The sequence below is a fragment of the Lepidochelys kempii genome, chromosome 1 (genome assembly GCF_965140265.1).
Source record: "Lepidochelys kempii isolate rLepKem1 chromosome 1, rLepKem1.hap2, whole genome shotgun sequence".
NCBI lineage: Eukaryota > Metazoa > Chordata > Testudines > Cheloniidae > Lepidochelys > Lepidochelys kempii.
Genome location: NC_133256.1, coordinates 78,703,738 through 78,724,418, shown reverse-complemented (window position 1 = coordinate 78,724,418; position 20,681 = coordinate 78,703,738). Strand labels below are relative to the sequence as shown.

At 40.2% G+C, this 20,681-nt stretch overlaps 1 protein-coding gene and 1 pseudogene across 7 annotated transcripts in view; both read left to right on the top strand.

The window, feature by feature from the left end:
- TBC1D4 (TBC1 domain family member 4) overlaps positions 1–20,681 on the top strand; it is a 159,225-nt gene that overhangs the window by 35,642 nt on the left and 102,902 nt on the right. The gene's annotated exons all lie outside the window — the stretch shown is intronic.
- On the top strand, positions 14,001–14,113 carry LOC140905685 (U6 spliceosomal RNA; annotated as a pseudogene).

The window sequence follows — 20,681 nt, the reverse complement described above, 5'->3', positions numbered from 1 at the left end:
AACAATGATTTTTCCTTTGGAGGAGTGAACTGGAAGCTGTTTCCTTCAGAGCCTCTCTGTACTACTCTTTCAGCAACTCCTCTAGCTAACTGAAAGTATAGTTTTACCTCAAGAGCTATGCACACTGCCTCTGCAGAACTCTGACAACCCTCCATCTCCCATTGCTGGTGCAAGCAGCAGGGATCAAACTCAGTCATGGTTATGGGCTACCAGTAGAACAGTGGGACATTTTCCCCACTGCTTTCATCTGCCTCAGTCTTTTTAGCACTTCTATGCCACATTCCATGCAAAGTTCTTAAAGTGCTTGTAAACAATTAATATTAGTCTGGCAATGTTGTACCAATAAAATAAAAACCAGCAGGATCTTATTAAAGGGAAAAAGGCAAAATACCACATGTATTGTGAATACAGAAAGAATCATGGTAAGCAGTTAGTTATAGCTATAACATTCCATTCAATCTCATATTTATTCACACATTCATTCATACAAACACATATACACACCCACACACACAGGTTCTGCAAGGTTGTTATCATAGTTACCAGCCTTAGAGTTGCTCATGCCAAGCCACTGGCCAGGTGGCCTGGACATGAGGAGGGAGCAGGGCCTTGTCAGATGCTCATCTGATGCTCCTGGAAGTTGGTTTGCAGAATCAGACCCCAAAGTTCTCACTTTTTAGAGTCTATTTTTATAGGAATTTCTTCCTATGCCAGTCTATGGGAATTGCTTCATCATGCTGTTGCTGAATCAATCAGCAGATAGCACATTCCTGATGGCTCCAAGATGTTATCTTGTTCTTTGGTTCTCCCATCCTTGAGGCTGTTGGGTGGATTCCAGTCTGCCCTCCGGGGGGTCCTCTGGTTATTTCCACTTGACGCCTTCTTCAGCCGATGGACACTGGATTCTTAGGCTGGCACCTCCCTGATCATTCAGTTATTATCCACACCAAGCATCCATCCACATCCATCCTCTATCTCTATTTTAATCACAATTGTTAATACAACAAAAGGGTGGGGAATCTCTGGGTGCTGTTTCTGTTGTTCGAGTATTGCTTTGAGTCTCTCTCTCTGTGAATTGCTTTGAGAACAGACTCTGTCTTAGAATGTACTAACACAATTAGCAGCTTGCAAGTTTCACACATAGAGGGAGAGAAACAGTACCAAAAACCAAGAGACCTCTTAATTAGTAATACCCTGGAATTTAAACTCTGGGGAATCAAACTCATTTGTGATTTTAATACAGAACTTCTTTAATATGATCCAACAGCAACACACCTGTGAAGGATAGAAGTCCTATGAGGGAATGGAGGCATGAAGAAGATCTTTCCCCAAGGTCCTAAAGGAGATTTGTGGCTGAACAAAGAATTAGAACCCTGATTTTTTCTGAACACAAGACCTGTATGCTTTAGTCACAAGACTATCCTTCCTCTATCATTTCCCTATCCCCATTTCTTTGTCTACCTTTCTCTTTATTTCTGTTTCTCAATCACCTGTTTGTTCGCCTGCTAGGGCTGCTGCTGTGTCCTTATGACCTTGTTTAGATGGAGAAATTGTTTACATATCTATTGCGGAATGACCTTAGCTCTCCATATGTCCCCCTGTGGGGACACTATTACAGAGTGATTGCTCACAAAGCGGAGTAATTATTTGGGAATAAAGTGACTTATTCTGGACTAGAGTGAGCACAGGAGGAGCTATTCTGCAATAGCTTTGCCAGTCAATTTCCCCATCTAGACAAAGCCAGCAGCATAGGAATAATAGTAAAACCAGCAATATAGGAACAATTCTCTTCTGTTGGATCTCCTGTGGGGTAACTTCAAAAATGCGGTAAGTGTGGGAAGAGTATGTGTGTGAAAACAAAGGGTATGTACAGGCCCACCCCCAAATTTCAGTCTCTGCCTCTCCAGACAAACTCATTTGTTCAAATGCTGATGATTGTTAGGTGACTTAAGCACAGTGTATGCTGAGGCATGCAATGGAGCTAGAAGTTTTTGTTGTGGAAGCTTTTATGTAATGGTCTACAAACATCTGGGAAGAAAAGCACATTTGGAGTACAAATGCACTGAAATGTTTTTTACTGTTCATCAGGGTATTAATTCAGCAACTAACAAAGTTGGTATGTTTCATCTTTTGTTTTCAGATAATACTTGGAAATAATAATTCACTGTTACAAAGGGTCTGAGGAGCTTAAAGTGTGCAGATGTAATCCCCTTTTTACAGACTATTGAATTTCTTAGCCTCATTCCACTAGCTTGCCTATAGTCCTAGAATCAGCGTCAGGGTTGGGAATAGAACTACGTTCCCTTGACTCCTAGGGCCCTACCTCATGGGGGAAATAAAACCTTGAACTAGTTTAGACAATGCTAACTTTAATAATTGAATGCAGCTAAAATCTTTCTGTCTCTAAAGCTGATCAGTCTGCTGCCATCTCAGATCCCAAGAGCACATAGTCAGTGTCTTCATTAAAGCTGGACTTTTAAATATAGTGAGTGTGTTTGTGCATTAAGAACCAAATGTGAAAAACCTTAAAACAATGCTAATTATTTCATGAAATGCTGTCCTCCCCTGAGCCATAGTAACTCTTAAGTGTTTACTAGCATGGTGTGTGAAGCCTTCATCAAAGCACCTATTATAAGTCTCCAGGACCAACAGAGATTGAAGATTAGTCATACATTCCTATTTATTTAATTCAGAATGTTACAACTCCCCTTGCCTACTGGGTTCTCTCTCTCCCCTAGGAACTATTATGTGAGAAGAAAATTTCTGAACACATTTAAAAAAGATTATTATTATTATTATTATTATTATTTTTTAATTATTGTAAAGCATGTCAAGGCATTTCACAGGCATAGGGCAGCATAGGGGTTGAAGGTGTAAAGCCAAGAACACATGTTTCAGAGTAGCAGCCGTGTTAGTCTGTATCCACAAAAAGAAAAGGAGGACTTGTGGCACCTTAGAGACTAACCAATTTATTTGAGCATAAGCTTTCGTGAGCTACAGCTCACTTCATCGGATGCATTCAGTGGAAAAAAGTACATGGTAGCACATGCCTGTTGTCTCTTTGGTGAGTAGATCATGAGCTGTTGCAGGTGCTGTCTTGAATGGCAAATTGAGACCAGTTCTGCTAGGACCAAAGTATCCTGTTAAATGATTAATACGTGTATTACAGTTGCAGTCAGAGGCCACAGTTGAAATCAGGGGCCCCATTATGCTAAGTTCTATACAAACACAAAAGGAGACATGATCCTTTTCCCTGAAGAGCTTGCAACTTAAGAAGGCAAGTGATAGACAAAAAGAGAACCAGTTGTGGGGGTGGGGAGAAGAACAATACAATCAAACATTTGCTATTTTAAATAAAAGTGTAGTTCTGTATGTCCATCTATCTCTCCATGGATAACTGGCCGGGACTATTTACAGGGATTGTGGCAGAGGTGGATCTTAAGCAGGGATTTGAAGGATCAGAGTGTAATTACTTATGGATCAGTTCAGGGAGGGAGTTCCATGTATAAAGGGTAGCATGGAAGAATGCAAAGAGACATTTATGATAAGCTGCCAAGTGGGAATGTGAGGCTGGTGAGCAGAGGAAGTGGGGGTGTGACATGATAAGAGAAGAGTGGACAAATGTGAGGAAGCTTGAAGGTAAGGAAAAGTGTGAACTTGATGCATGGGCAGTCAAAAGAGGGGGAAAGGTAGTCAAAGCAACAGGCAAGGAACATGATCGCAGCAGCTGTGTTGTGAGTGAGTTGGTGGGAGTTGATATGTGTGTTAAGAGGTTGGAGAGGAAGGAGTTTACAGTGATAAAGATGTGGATAATGAGGACCTACATCAGAGTTTTGGCTGTCTGGACAGAAGGCAGTAAAGAAGACACAGACGTTGATGACTTCATTTTATGGATCACAAATTAATTACATAGTCATAATCTGTTTTATTATTGAACAGCTCAACTTCACATGCTTTGAGAACTACACACTTCCAAAGATCATTTACAGACAAAACTAGGAACCTATCATACATTATAGGACTGGATTTTTCATTCCTCGTCAGAGCGAAATTGAATTTCAAGATGTGAAAATGGATGATGCTTTAAACGGTTATAAAAGTAATTCACTGGGACAGCTTCGTTGGTTGTTTTTCATAATGAACAATAGTGGCTGCATTTTTATGGGTAGACCTGGGGTTCCCTCACAACACTGAAATGTAAATACAAAGCTTGTGATGTCTTGAACATCAACCACCACGTTTTTAAAAATCTATTAGCTGCTTACTACTTCTCTGAGCTCTCTTTCTCCAACAATCTACTGCAGTTCAGAGGTGAGCTGTGCCATTGGTTTCTCCCTCTCTCTCTCTGGGCACTCTTGCCAAGTGAGAGGCCTATCCTTGTGCATCTCTTAGGGGAATTCTGTGATTCAACCCATTTTAGATTGCACTGAGCAGGTAACAGCGCCCCCTGTTTATCAACTGTATTACCTCAGCAGATCCAGCTGGCTTTGGCCCTTGCTATAGCCCTCTCTCCAGGGATTTGTGACTAGTATGAAATTGTTTTGAAAAAGCTATGCTGTGTCAGTACAAGCGTTGTTTGTTTGTCCATAGGAAAATAACAAAGAAAAAGGGGTTAAAACAACAAAAGCCTACATGCATATTGGCTTACCTAAACTTAGCCTTCCATGCCTGTTTAAGTTGGTCTTACCTGATGCAGGCACCCCCAGCACTGGAGTTGGGTGAGACACACAGCATCTCTAACAGTCTGACCGTATTCCTCAGGTCACAGCCTGTCTTTTTATCCATTTCAGTTTTTTTTTGTTCATGAGTTCTTGCCTGAAGATCTCCTGAGATTTCAAACGGAGATCCTGAACCTGATCAGACTGGTTGGACTTTCTCCAGAGGGGGTTGCAGGTAGTTTTCAAACAGTGGATTCATTGTATTGTCTATTTGAGCGCCAGGCAATTCAATTAGTCATTGCTGGGTCCTTGGATATCTGGGGAGAGTGCCAGCTAGAATTAACCCATAGGGATCCATAGAGCCAGTCAATACACAGTGACCCCCCCCCCCAAATCCATAGATAAACATCTGTATTAATTGTACAATTAATACATATCTCCCACATTTTTCACATGTCCTGTATTGTCTGTTCTTTTCCTGTGATGGTTTTATCTTTCAGTCTAGAATTAAATATCTCTGCATCAATAAAGTCTCTTAATACTTTATATTCCAGGCAAAGGACATTAAGAAGTTATCCAAGTTAATGTTTAATTTGCGGAATTAGCATAGTACAGACATAATTTTTTTTTAATTACATTGAACAGGACATTCATTTTAATTAGCCTCTTCTCTTGCCCATGAAGTATTTTCAAATCCTTTTTACTAACATAGATACACATTTCCTCCATTATCTCCCCCCTCCCCCTTCCATATTTATCTAATGTTTTGAAGGTCACTGTCTCAAGAGATGTCTCCTTCACTTGACTATTTGGAACCTGTTGTTTTTCCACAGGAGAATCAGGACTAGTGATAAATCAGTACCTTGTGATAAGTCTTTCTTTACATCCTTACTTCCGGTCCTGGAGGTCTGGAATTCTGCCTCCTTTAAGTATACTTAGATATCTTTAGGGCTGTACAGTGCAATACTGCCTAGTAACAGTGAAGAAAGGAGCATTACTCTAATTTGGACAGCATTGTGATTATGGTGCCCACTTCTTGGGGGAGAGTGGGAAGTGGCTCGTGGAGCCCTGTTTTAAGACGAATAGGGATTTTTGCTTGTGAGTCAATGAGGAATATTGTTGTAAGAAGTCAGAAAATAGTTTTTAATCTTATGGTGTAATACAATACCTAATCTAGAAACCTTTTTTCAGTCCTTTCAGCAAAGCAGTTCCATTTCCCACCAGATGAACTAACAAACACTGAGTAAAGAAAGTTAATCTGTATTTAGAAAGCTTTTTTTATCTATTAAAAAGTTAAAAACTATGCAAACATAAGGCTTTTGCAAGTTCTTGTCTGAATTGGAGTGAATCATAGAATATCAGGGTTGGAAGGGACCTCAGGAGGTCATCTAGTCCAACCCCCTGCTCAAAGCAGGACCAATGTGTGAGTGTGAATAATACTGCATGTAATACTCTAAGGGAGGTATATGCACAGTGCATAGTTACTGAATGGCATCTCCATTGATTTACATTGTGTTCCATTAGTAATTCACCCCAGTACCCAGCTTTGCTTTCATCAGAAAATTGTCTGCAAAAGTAACTTAGAATATTGTAAATTCTTTGAATTCATTGAATACAATGGGACTACTCACCTGAGTAATGGAGGCAGGCTTTGGTACTTAAACCTTTCCTCTGATTCTTTGCTTTAAGGCTTCTATATTATGTGTTTTGCATTAATCAGTAGTCTTTTTCTGTTTAATTGTGCTTGCTTTTATTTTGCATAGGTTATGGCAAGTTATGTGCTTTAAAAACAACTTAAATTATCCTCTGTCTCATTGAAATATTTCTTATTTCATTGCTCTTTTCAATTCAACATAGTATGCAAATGTCAGAGGTTTGATTTCACTGCCACGGGACCTGTCCTACAAAGATTAAAAAACTGGATTCCCAATTCTAATGCCAGCAGTACTATGCAACAGTAAACTTTTATCATAAAAATGCATCTTCAATAGGCTACCAAATTTAATGCAAGTTGGCAAACTTTCATCAGATGTACAATTTTCATCTTCTTTGTTGCCACAGTATATTCACTATTAACTCTGAAATCATGAGGAACCTGATACTGTGTAAATAAATATAAAATATATATATGAGTGATATGTGCCAGCAATGCCCCTCTGCCATGTACATTGGCCAAACCGGACAGTCTCTACGCAAAAGAATAAATGGACACAAATCTGACCTCAGGAATTATAACATTCAGTAACCAGTAGGAGAACACTTCAGTCTCCCTGGTCACTCAACAGACCTAAAAGTGGCAATTCTTCAACAAAAAAAACTTCAAAAACAGACTCCAACGTAAAACTGCAGAACTGGAATTAATTTGCAAACTGGACCCCATCAGATTAGGCTTCAATAAAGGCTAGGAGTGGCTGGGTCATTACAACACCTAATTTCCCTCTTGTCAGCTGTTTGAAATGGGCCACTCTCGTTACCACTTCAAAAGTAATTTTTCCTCCCTTGGTATCCTACTGTTAATTGACTTGCCTCGTTAGACTGACCTCCTACTTGGTAAGGCAACTCCCATCTGTTCATGTGCTGTGTATTTCTACCTGCTACTGTATTTTCCACTCCATGCATCTGATGGAGTGGGTTTTAGCCCAGAAAAGCTTATGCCCAAATAAATTTGGTAGCCTCTAAGGTGCCACAAAGACTCCTCGTTGTTTTTGTGTATAAACTGGAACCAATAGGCCCAATCCTGTAGCCATCTCTCAGACAGGACTACAGGATTGGCCCTTATTGAAGTCGAATCCCTCTTTTTTTTTTTTTTTTTTTTTTTTTTGGTTTTGGGTTTTTTGTTTGGTGTTAGCTATCTAATTGATTTTCCTGGCATGGATTAAGCAAAATTGTAAGATGGTAATAGCAACAGCCACTGTCGATCACATGAACCTAAACCATTCTTCTGTTGTATTTTTATTTTTGTTCCTCCAAGATTGTTTTGTTATGTTTGCCAAGGGGTTCCATATAGCTTTGACAGTGACAAACAGAGCTCTAGTTCTGCAAAGAGGTAATCTTGCAATTATGGCAAATGTGTGATTGTGCTGTGGCAAGACAAAACACTTTGCTGTGGTCATGTCTCTACCAGATGGTCTATCAGGCCCCACACAATACATTTTTAATGTCCCCAGAGGGACAGATTCATGTATCCCTGATAGCAGGAGTGCAACAAATAAGAAATATTAATTCTGGGCAGTTGAAGACTTCATATAGGCTTCTTTTTCTTCTGAAGAAATAGTCATTTTTGTTTTGTTTGTTTGAAAAAATGAGACTCTTAATGAAAGATGAATACCTTAGTACTTTCTCTGTGTTTTGCAAAAGGAGTCTGACTTTCTGCTATGCAGTATTTCAAAAGCCTGCTGTAGATTACCTTATCAACCTCTGAAAATCTCCCCAGCCTCACTCAGGGCCTTAACTTTTTTGGCCCTCTATTTAGAGGAAGGGCACAGAATCCAAACTGAAGTTCAGTGAGGTAAATGGTAGTGTAAATTACATGTTGGTGTAAGTTACATGTAGAGGGTGGAGTTGTAGCAGGAAAATATTAAAATTAATGCTTTTCCCCCTTCTTTGCCACTTCTTGTTTACTCTTCTTTTCCTGCTACAACCTTTCCATACCTTACACTGATTTACACCATCATTTTATATCCTCTCTGAATTTGTCCACAGTGAGCCTGAAGGAACCTGCACATAACCCAGGCAGTCTAGAGGTCAGACTACCTGTCGAACACTGCACAGAATTTTTGTGAACATGGCTCTGTCTCTGATCTGTCTGACTATTTTTAGTGTGCCAATCAGTGTGACCTCTAAGAGCCAGGTATCCTGAACTGTGTTACATTCCTCAAGTGAAGTGACTCTCTTTCTTCCAATGTTTTATGTTTTGAAATGAAGGAACTTTAGGTGCACTTAGTAAAATAATGTAAATGGGAGTCCAGGAAAGGAATTTTTAAAGGCTGCTAAGATTCACAAGGAAGTCCAGTAGCAAAGCATATAGCTGGCAGCTGGTTCTACAAGTGACTTAGAATGAAAAACTGGGGGAGGATGAGGAAAAGGAAAAATAAATGTCACATGAAAAACTGAAGTGTTGGGAGGTGATGTATCCTATGTGTTTGGGGAGGTCAGGATGTAACAAAATTTTAGACTGATGCAATATGAAAGTATCTTAACTCCCCATTTTCCTTCAGTCCATTCCTATCACTTCAGTGTCTTTGAGTTGGCTCCTCCTGAGGCATTGCCTCCTGCCTGACGAGAGGCAGTATTTCAGATCAGAATTAGTCTTAAAATGCTGTTTCCATTTTTAGCCTTCATGCTACCTACTTTCCATCTCCTTGTTTCCACAGCATACAGGAAAACAATGTGCCCATGTCAGAAGCACAGCACCCAGCCTTTCGTTTGTCTTCCAAGGTCTAAACAGCACTGCTATGAAATTCCAGATATTTACCTGCAAATGAACACATTAAATTTATTTGACTTAATTTCCTTTACCCTGAAGTAACATGTATTTTAATAATTTGTAAATGATTTAATCAAATTAAAAGGTTTTGACCTATAATAATCCAAATACAGTCAATAGTGCTAAATTTCTTCCTGAAAAATGCTACATTTTAACTTCTACAGATAGCTATATATTAGTTACATATTCAAAACTTTTTATTGTGAGTCGCACGTTTTTGTGCTTAACTGTGTGCTTCAGTGTATTGTTTTGTCTTTTTTAAAGTTACACAGTACATTCTTATTTGGTATTTCATTTTTATTATTAATACTACTGCAGCAGGGCCTAGATGCATGAGGTTACAGTCTCACTGTGCTTGGTACTGTACAACCACATAGAGATGGCTGCTGTCTTGAAGAGATTACAATCTAAATAGAAAGAACACGAGTACTTCTGGCACCTTAGAGACTAACAAATTTATTAGAGCATAAGCTACAGCTCACTTCGTCAGATGCATAGAATGGAACGTACAGTAAGAAGATACATAATACACATACAGAGAAGGTGGAAGTTGCCATACAAACTGTAAGAGGCTAATTAATTAAGATGAACTATTGTCAGCAGGAGAAAAAAAACTTTTGTAGTGATGATCAAGATGGCCCATTTAGACAGCTGACAAGAAGGTGTGAGGATACTTAACATAGGGAAATAGATTCAATATGTGTAATGACCCAGCCACTCCCAGTCTCTATTCAAACCCAAGTTAATGGTATCTAGTTAGCATATTAATTCAAGCTCAGCAGTTTCTCCTTGGAGTCTGTTTTTGAAGATTTTCTGTTGCAAAATTGCCACCCTTAAGTCTTTTACTGAGTGGCCAGAGAGGTTGAAGTGTTCGCCTACCGGTTTTTGAATGTTATGATTCCTGATGTCAGATTTGTGTCCACTTATTCTTCTCCGTAGAGACTGTCTGGTTTGGCCAGTGTACATGGCAGAGAGGCATTGCTGGCACATGATGGCATTTATCACATTGGTGAAAGGAGCAGTTGCAGCACAAAGAGATGTAGCGACTTGTCCAAGATCTCACAACAGTGGCAAACTCCAAAATAGAACCCAGGTGTCATGAGTTCATCAGGTGTCCTATCCATTGGACCATACTGCCTGTCTGTCATGTGTCTTCCCTAATTCACTAGACTGCAGAGCTAAAATAGCTGAAACATGTTTCTAGTATCTTCCTATATGCCTGCTGTGCTCCCCATTTTATCCCCTCCCCCCTTCCCCAGGACCTAATCTCTTTAAAGAGTGACATTCCTGAACAGGTAAAACTACTGAAGATAAATAAAACAAACTTTCTGTCTGTAGACTGTAGTGATACTTTGATGCAAAGAATGATTGCCACCTTGATGAGTACTCAAAAATATTAAAATGAGCAAAGTATGAGTGTATAAACAGTGATTGTCAAACAAGGATGGACAGGTAAACTTGGGACATGAAGCAAAATCATATTCATAGTGACTGAATAATCAAAAGTCTTTGTACAAAACCAAAAAACTGATGACCGTGCAATAGCTGCCTTTCCTACTATCACCATAATAAAACTATGAAAATATAAAGTTAAGAAAATATATTCTGTACTGTATATTCACATTTTATAACCCTAAACCTTAAATATAAAAGTGCAGTAAGACCAAGTGAATGAATCTCCATCCTGATAAAAATATTAAACTGCACTGTTACAGCATTTCAATAGAAGTGTAGAGAATAGTAACATATATTGCTGGTCACTGCAGCCTCTGGTTTAGATTTTTTTTTTTCTTCTGAAATGTACAAAAAAGTCTGAGTTCAGTTATGTGAATTAAGTTTTATTGGCAAACATGTCCTCTAGAGAACAAGAAAGGAGATGAGAACGTTGCAGAATGTTAAAGTTGTGGCCTAATTAAACCACATCCAGTGTCTCCTGTCCTTCTTCCCACTCAATGAGGCTTGTGGGCCGTCTCTATCCAGGATCCCACAGAATCTAGTTTAATTTCATGCTGAAAACTGAGTTAGTTTCAGAGTCAAATACTCCTCTGGGCATAAGTGTAGATCTCATTGTTCATAGCACAGCAAGAAAAACAGCCCTTCACCATGGTGAGCAGAGGACAAACAGTAGGAGCTAAAATAGTTATTTTGAATTGTATTTAAAAAAATAAATAGAGGGGGAAAAAAGTTGACAGTGGCTTGGCAGTTGGCCAGGAATTTTTTTTTTTTTTGTCAAAGCAAGTGGTTTGGTGATGGATTGCAAACTGGTGTCTGATGTTTGTTTTTCCTTTGCAACTTATTTGGATGCAGCGTTAGCTTCCAATGCATATATACAGCAGAGATGCAACTCTCAAGGAGCAGTCTTCTCTTCCAGACCCAAGGGAGTGACTTTGGGGAAACACATGACAAAATAACTTTCAGATGTTATGGATTTTCTTTAGTTTACAATGGCAGTCATTCAGTAAATAGGTATATATTTGTTTTCTTCTATATGTGAGAAATCTTTCTATGCTTAATGGGAATCACCTGTGTGGTGGACTTGTTTGAGATTGTTTTTTGGTTTTGTTTTGTTTTCTTCAGGGTGGGCATAATCTCCTCTGTTCTGTTGCCAGGAGGAGGCTCTACTCCCGAGTGATTCCCCATTCCATTCCCCCTTTATTTTTTAACTGACTCCCAGGCTTGGAGGTCCCTGACACAGAGAGCCACCATTGGTGAGTCTGGCTCTTTATGACCTGTCAATTCAGTTTCTTCAGCTGGCTTTGCAGGAAAAAGGAGGCGTTGCTGAGCAATTCATGGTGCTTTCAGTCTTGTTTGGGATGAACCAGGCTAACTCCTCCTCCTGCACTTCTGAGGGTGAAGGACCAGTGTGTGGGTTTGGGACCCGTGTGTGTGACTTTTTGTTCTGCCTTTGGGCCACTCTAATGGTCACTTGAAAAATAATGCTTCCATCCTTTTTGCATTAAAGCTTTAAACCACTATGAGATCCCTTAGTAAGATAGCCCAGTTCAGGGGAAAAAACATAGCTTTTTCTTTATTAGAAACTGGTTAATAACAAGCATCGTTACCATATGTGACTTAGCTTTCTGACTTGACCTCTTGTCTGACTTCAGCATTTATTTTGAGTTAATAATGTGTTCCAAAATCTGTTTATGCAAACACTTAAGTGAGAAATACTTCCTTTCAAGCTTTAGAAGACGCTGTGCATGCCTCATCATTGTAGGATTTTACATAAGATTACTTCATCGAATGGCTGATGCACTGGTTTAATTTTCCTGCCCCCCAATATGAAGTTTGTTAAGTATGTTGCTAGACTGAGTCTACAGTGTGCCAGGAGAAGTTGAATATGAGTGCTCTACCCACAAGAAAAAAAATTAAAAAGTTCCTGATTCCTGTTCCGGGCAAATTAAACTATCCTTGTTTTCTTGCAAGGTTGTTCTGTTCTGCTATCAAGCCTCTTGTACTTGAAGCCAAGATGTCAAATACCTAGATCAGCACTACTACTTCATGAGCAAGATTTATTTATTTTTTTTTTATGTTGGCAGTGCTACAGAGCTCTCTGGGCCAGAATGTGAATCACTGAGGCAACAGTAATATATCACAGTACAGCAAGACAGTTGTTCCCTCAATTTATCATTTTCAAGAGCAAAATCTGGCAAGTAATTCTTTGGTGGCAGCTAATGTTAGTGTTGCATACAGCTTCTTCTGAAATGGTATCTGTTGTGAAGTGTTCAGTTAATTGTAGAAATACTTCTGAACACATTATATATCTGTATATATACATTGCTGTTTTGCTGAGCAGCAGCAGGTGTCAGCAGGCCTTGCAGGTCAGTTTCCTATTGGAAGAAAAACGAGTGACTAAAAGTCTGGGCATAATATTTAATGCAGCTTATCTTATTTTACAATGTGTGTACCGGTCCTTGAAAAGAGGTGGCCACTAACAGCATGCAGATAATCCTCTTTCAGGGATCTCCGAGCAAGCACAGTTGCTCCTTGAGAATCAGGGAATGCCATAAGAATTGACTTTTGTTAGAGAGATTAAGGCCAAGAGCAAATTCCTTTGCTTCTTACACAGCTCCCTCAAAGAAACTGCACCCAAAAATGAACAACACAGAGTTTTCTTCAAAGACTGAAAATTTGCTTGCATGCTTTTTTTTAAAAAAGAGAGAGAGAGAGGAATTTATCAGAACATTTTTATCCTCATCTGGTGACCCTTGTCATAATCATACTTACTGAAAGACCACATTGTCAGAAAGTTAAGAGAATTGTGTGTCGTTCTAAGTCTGTTAAGGCTGTTTGCACATAATGTGTCATGTGGACTTTTCTCATATATTTCTGATTGAGCTTTTTCTGTATAGCAAAGCTGTAGTGCTTTAAGGTAAGGATTATTTAATTTATTTATTATTTAGTTGATGGGGAAAACTAACTGGCTTTCACCCCCACCCCCCCCCTTAACATCCATTTCTTGGGAGCTAGTACAGGAAAGTGTTAAATCAGTGAAATGTAAACATGAATTTATTATCCTGCTGAATGCAGGCTCTGTCAGTCAAAGAACCAAGTAATTTGTTGTAGGAATATTATGTGTAATTTAAGATTATATTTTGTTTATTAAATGATTGGAAGATTTGCACATTAACTAGCTAGATTTCAATAACTTTCTATTAGTGGGTTAAATCCTGTTGTAGTATAAGAGAGCTAATTTAATCTGCTTCTCAACACCTTTTATTGAATTGTGATAAATTTACCATCCCTCTTTCATTAGAGCTAAGTAAGAGTATTTCTACATTGTTAAAACAAATCAAGGGCCAAATTGCCTCAATTTTGCATCCACAACTGATGATGATTGAAATCCCTTTTGCAACTCGCTTCGGCAGCACATATACTAAAATTGGAAGGATACAGAGAAGCTTAGCAGGGCCCCTGCACAAGGATGACATGCAAATTCGTGCAACTTGGCCCTAAAAATGAAATTTATGCTTTGTTTTTTACAGCTATATTCAACTACTTTTCAGGTTATGATCTTCCCATTTCACACACTTGACTGTGCATAATGTGAATTCTTGTTTTAATAACATGCTCTTGCTTTAAAAAACTCCTACATTCTGTTTTTCTTTTTTTTTAAAAAAATATAAAACTATCTACCTTCATTATGTCTAACATGCCCTTCTGGCAAATCAGATTTCTTACAAAATTTTCTGATTAGATTTTTAATCAAATTCTATTTTAAATTCAGTAAAAATACACTACCACCCTACACTTATTCATCCAAAAAATTGCTGTTTTGATTTTTACCTTTCAATCTTATCAGTCTCTTAGTTAGTGTGGTTTATTAATCTTAACGTGAATCATGTGTAATGCAGAAAGCTAAGAAGTATTTGTTTTCGAATAACATTCATAGGAATTAAGTGGCTGCCAGTCAAACTTGCCATGTTACTGGCCTTAATTTGAATCTTGCTCTTGGAAAAAGTAAAACAGAACTGCTGAGGTTCAAGGGAGTGGTTCTCAGATTATGGTCTGTGGATCATCAGTGATCAGCACCTTTTCTGGTGTTAAATTTCAAGGACTCGTGTGATGAGCTTGGTAGAAATAGATGGAGATATTCTGAGGACCAAGAAGTGATAGACTGGTTATCGGAGCTCTTTTTTTCTGGAAAAGATCTGTGTGATGAAGAAGATGAAGAACCTCTGGATTGGTAATGGAATATGTAGGTTTTTGTTTCTTGGTTTGAATACAGCATTCATTGCTAGTGGCTAAAATGCCTCCCAATAGCTTTTGGGTTAGAACGATAAGTAAATTGAGGCTGCAATTCTGGTTCTAGTTTGCACTTGAAGTGTTGAAATAACACCATACTTATGATCTGTCCGGCTCAGCCAGAGGTGGGACTTCAGAGCTGTAAGTCTGGTACCTTTGCTGACCACTAAATGTATTGCTAAAAATCAGTTCATATTGAAACTGTTACATTTGTGTTATGAATCTGTAGACAACTTTTTTTTTTCACTGTATTGCGACAGCTGCATTGGCATGAAATGGGCTTGTGAACTAACTTGTGTAATATTTGAACTAATGATTTACACTGAAATACATTGTAATATATTTACATTAAATAGTTTGCTAGTAACCATTATGCTTTCCTAAAATACTTGTCATAAAAATCCCCATATTCTAGGTTATTATTAAAGTGGCCAGACACTTCCTATTATTAGACCCTGTTTTCAGATGCTTATAGCTTTGCTAAACTTGGGCTGAAATTGTAAATGCAAGGTGTATGCCTTAGGCTGAAAACTTTTGGAGACCTTGAGCCAAACCAGTTTAGCTGTTTCTGAGAATGAGACTGGAGAAAAATACATTCCCTCCTCCTTGCTGCTGTGCTAAACTTAAAGAGAAGGCTGCCAGAGAAGGTCTAGCACCCACCTGCTGTGGAGCAGAGACTGGAAATTTGGTGAGGATGTCTTTACATCAGGGGCCTGCTTTTTGTCATCTCCATGAAAATATGCCCATATTTGGCCAAGTTTATAAGCTTTTGAAGAATCTATTTGCAAATGTTTAATGGAGACTTGCTGGAGCTTTGCAGCTAAAAACTCTGAGGGTTCCGTCTGCACGGAGATGCTCAGACCCAGGTTGGAGCATGTACTTTTCTTGCAATTGAAACTCTGGGGTGTGGTGAGACACTGGATCTGAGAGCAGCGAAAGTTTCTCTCCTGTGTTCTCAAACCCCACCCCCCAACCCTGCTGGGCCCAGGCAATGAGGAGGAAGAAACGGCCTGATTTTCAGTGCAGAGGGAGCAAGGGTGGTGGGGCAGGGCAGGGGGAATAGATTGGACCAAGAAGCCTCGGGGTGGATGTAATTGAGAGCTGAGGACAGAGGGATTCATAGATTTTGTTTGTTTTTTGTTGATGCCAGAAGGAACCGTTAGATCATTGGCTCCCAAACTCGGGGGTGCATTCTCCTCGGGGGGGGCATAAAGAAATCCCAAGGGAGCGCAAGGCTGCCCAGGCTTTGAGCTCCTGCTGGGGAGGCTAGCCCCCAGCCTCTCCCCTCCTGTCCACCCTCCCCTGTAGGTGCACTGCTGCGTGGGTAGCATGGTTTGCGCCCACCCACCTCCCAGGCTTTCCTATAAGCCAGTCCTGCCACTCCAAGTGGCCTGGTAGGGGTGTTGGATAAGGGGCAGGAGGTCCCGGGGGGCAGTCAAAGGACATGGGGTGGAGGTTTTGGGGGGGCAGTCAGGAGACGGGGAGGAGGGGGGGTTGGATGGGGGTGAGGTCCTGGGGGGGGGCAGGGGGTCCCAGGAGGAGGCAGTCAGGGGACAAGGAGCAGGGGGGGTTGGATAGGGGGTGGGGTCCCAAGAGGGCCAGTTAGGGGTGGTGGGTCCCGGGAGGGGGCGGTCAGGGGACAAGGATCAGGGAGGGGGAGCTGGATGATGGTAAAGGAGAGGTGGGGGGTGTGAGGGTTTCTTGAAAATTAAAAAGGGAGCGTGATGCCAAAAAGTTTGGGAACCACTGCATTAGATCATCCATCTAGTCTGATCACAGAGGAGCCTGGGATTGTGTAACAAATGGCAGAATTAAGGTTTGCGTATGCTTGAAGTATGATACAGTCTTTAATTACATGATCACATCCTTAATTCTGGCACTTCCTAACTTATGAGTGCTTTACTTTGCATCTTTAATGTTCTTGTAACATAGTTTTTGTGTGTGCAATATAAGTCTGTTTGAGACTTTAATAACACAAGAAGGACTCATCACAACGCGATATCGTGTAACTCTTCAAGAAAGTGTAAATATGATTTTTAGCTAATCTTGCCTTTATTTTCTTTACAAAGTCGGTGGCTACATGATCAGGTGGTACAGAGCATACCCTTTCATGCAGGGCAGGCTTCTTTGATCCATAGGTGGGAGATTATGCTGTGTGTGCTAGTTATTTGCCATATCTATGTGAACCATTTAATTCTGCAAGCATGAAATCTAGGGAAATAGCTGAGTTTTACTTTAAGTTGTTCTTAAACTGGTTAACTTAAGATCAAAACTCTGCTTACCAGTATCCACCTGAGAGCTTATACCATGGTATGCTTCTTTTCCTTGATCTTCTGTTCTCCTCTTGCTTCCCACGCCTTTGCTGTTGTCCTAACGACAGCTCATTATTTAGTGGAGGAACTGTCACATCAAGGGACATTGGTTAATCGTAAAGCACAATTTATTTTAGGTCTTTTGCATAAAATATTTGTAACTCTCAGTTCATTTAGTTAAGATGATTTTAAGCCTCCGTGTTTATATGTATGTGGAGGTCCACAAGGACTTGGGGAAACTGCAGTCTCTACAGGGAATAGGTGACTTCTTGTCTTAATGACTTTTTCTTAATTATTTGATATCAACTGGGTATCACCTTTAGAATGCTTATATTTATACTTGTAAAGTCAAGTTAGAGGGTTAATTTCTAAAGTAGACTACTGTACATCTTTTCACAAAAGTAGACTCTTGAATGGCTTTCCCTTTCACCTAGATCAGGGGTTCCCAAACTTGGTTCGCGGCTTGTTCAGGGTAGGCCCCTGGAGGGCCGTGAAAGTCTGCCCGTACGGCCACTTGCAGCTCCCAGTGGCTGCGGTTTGCAGTTCCCAGCCAATGGGAGCTGCAGGAAGCAGTGGCCCGGCCTGCGCTGCTTCCTGTAGCTCCCATTGGCCTGGAACGGCAAACCATGGCCACTGGGAGCTGCAAACGGCCATACCTGTGGACGCTCAGGTAAACAAAGCATCTTGTGGCCCACCGGGGTTTACCCTGAACAAGCTGCAAACCAAGTTTGGGAACCCCTGACCGAGATAAGTGATTATAAAAAGGCAATTAGCAATTCTTAATATCTTTGTTTTCTGCAAACCGCATTACTCTATTGAATATTAAAAGAAAATTTGGAAAGGTGCCAAGTATGTTTAACTGATAGAGCATAATTTGATATGTGCAAAAAGAATTGATATATGCAATAAAATGGCAACTAGGTTTGTAAATTTAATCCTATGTAGCAAGCAAGTGGAAGCATGCAAATCTTACACCTGAGGTTGTCTCTGCAAGAACAAGTGAAGGCTGTTTGGAATACTTTTGTCCCAATTAGAACATAAGATGGCTTTCTGTTGTGACCAGAACCATAATTTATAATTCAGTAGTAAAAAACTATGTTAACACGAGAGGTTGAGGTTGTGTGGTGGTATGTGATTGCCTTGCAAAACACATGAGTTGAGCAAAACTCAAACTCCTGAAAACCAGGAAATGTCTATGCAACCTTAACTCCGACCTCTTTCAGCAATGTCCCAATACACCCTTTTGACATACTTACCTTTTATTCTGCCAACCCCACCGTTAAGGTTGCATGGGTATATCTGGTATAGAAGGGTTTCTATTACTATTGCTTCCCCTCCTCTTATAACCCAACCCACATGAAGTGCCTAGAGCAAAGGACAACTCTGTTACAGTGGAATGGCATTGCTGGTTGGAGGGTGGAGTTTGTGGTTGGGCCGGTGAGAGAAATCAGACTTTCTGTTCCAAAATACTGACAGTTTTATGCCTGAAAGAAAGATCCTCTGACTCTTGTCCAATAGATGTACCACATTTCTGAGAATCATTGAGGTGTCTGTGCCATACAGAATACATGTTCTGGTCAGCCATGAACCCTCCAATTTCCTGATTAATGTTTTTCCAACACTTTATTAATAGCTTTTATATGGTCACTGCAGCAATTATTCAGATGCTCAGCCAACTCTGAGAGAACTCCTGGACACAAATCTCTGATGTGATCCAAATCTGCTGTCAGACACTATATGAGGTATACATCTGGGAGAAGGCCCAGTTCATTTCTGCCTGAGTGAATCCGCACAATATCTGGTAGATCACAACCTCTTAAGTCACCAGTTAGACTCTGCAGAGTGGGCAAAACTTTGTCAAAGCAGCCACCTCTCTCCACCCAAATCAGCCTGTAGTCAGCAATCACCATGTCATGGTGTATTATCTGTTTTCCCTCAAACCCCAGCAATTTCGTGATCCAGGAATTGACCAGAATCCAGACATTGGTAACCCTGGCAGCACACACATTTCTTTTACCCTCAGCGCTCAAGGTACCTGTGCTCTGCACTTTGTCTTTAGAAACGCCATGTTAATCTGCCCTGTGGTCAGGAAGTAGCCACTTACCACCCCCTTCTCTGAGGGGCTAGTAAAATACAGATTTTTTCCCTCAAACATGCAAACCTTGGATTGGTGCCCACCCCCACAAAATCCTTTGTCTAGCTCCTCCCCGCGTATATAACAAACATTTTGGTAATACTGCCTGTTGCCTATTCTGCTGTGTTCACAGTAAGTCTCCACATTGGATTAAAAACCTGTTTTATTATTGCAGACTACTTGTAACAAGCAACATGAGATATTAAATCTTTATTGTGCAGATGCACAAAGATTTTGCACTAAAAATATCAGTGGTGAGGTGTTCACCAGGGGCAATGGCATCAGCACATTCCCTCAGATTACCCAGGCAAACCATAAAAAGGCTGCACAGAAACTCTCTCATGTTTTTGTTCTTTCTTGATGCCCATGCAGCGTAATCCTTCCAGACTATACATGTGCACAAGCAAAGAAGTGTACATGTTCTTAAATATTCTCAATTTGGGTGCCCCAAAGATGTAGTGGGTGGCATGCACTACCTTGGGTAAACCTTGACAGATTGAGACCATTTTGCCCCTCCACACCCCAATACTTCAATCTCAAACTCTGCGCAAAAAGTGTGGAGGGAAATACCTAGGAACGTTCTGAAGCACTATTTTGAGGGATGGGTGCGGGCTTCTATCTGCAACACCTAGCTCAACTCCTATTTGGATCAATAACCTACCCTGTCCCCTTCTGAGGCACACCAAATGTGAAAGGAGGATGACTCAGTATGTCCATTTTAGAGGGTGATCTTTTAAATCGACATTGTGATGCCCACCTTAAGTGTAGTGACACTGCTGCACCACTCGACTGCTGTGCAGCTGAAGATGAATACTGGGGGCCAAGTGGTACACTTGTGTTTATAGATTAGCTTTGAAATCCGAGCATCAGTGTTACAAGGTCACATACATACACTTTTATATATAAAGTGTACATTTTAAAAGAAATAAAACGGTTTATTTCAATCCCAAATTTGTAAACTGCAATATAGGAATATTTAATACTGAGAGCGGAAAAGTAATATAAAATACTTTGTAGAGAATGCCGTATTCATAAGTAATGGAAGTTGTCTTAACTACATCTCTCAGTTACCTGTTCCACACCACTGGGAATGTATATTGGATTTAACAACTCGGGGCTGATTTAGTGCTCATTAAAGTAAATAGCAGTCTTTCTATTGACTTCAGTAGCTGCTAGATTGGGGCCTCAGTTCAGTGTAAGTCAGTTATTTATTAAACCACACACAGGTAAATACTACTTTTTATTCCTCTGCCCCTTTTTTCCGAAGTGGGGATAAATACTCCAACACATTTACTTACACAAAGCTCCTGTAGTGAGTGAATGCACAGCTCATTACAAGTTAGCAG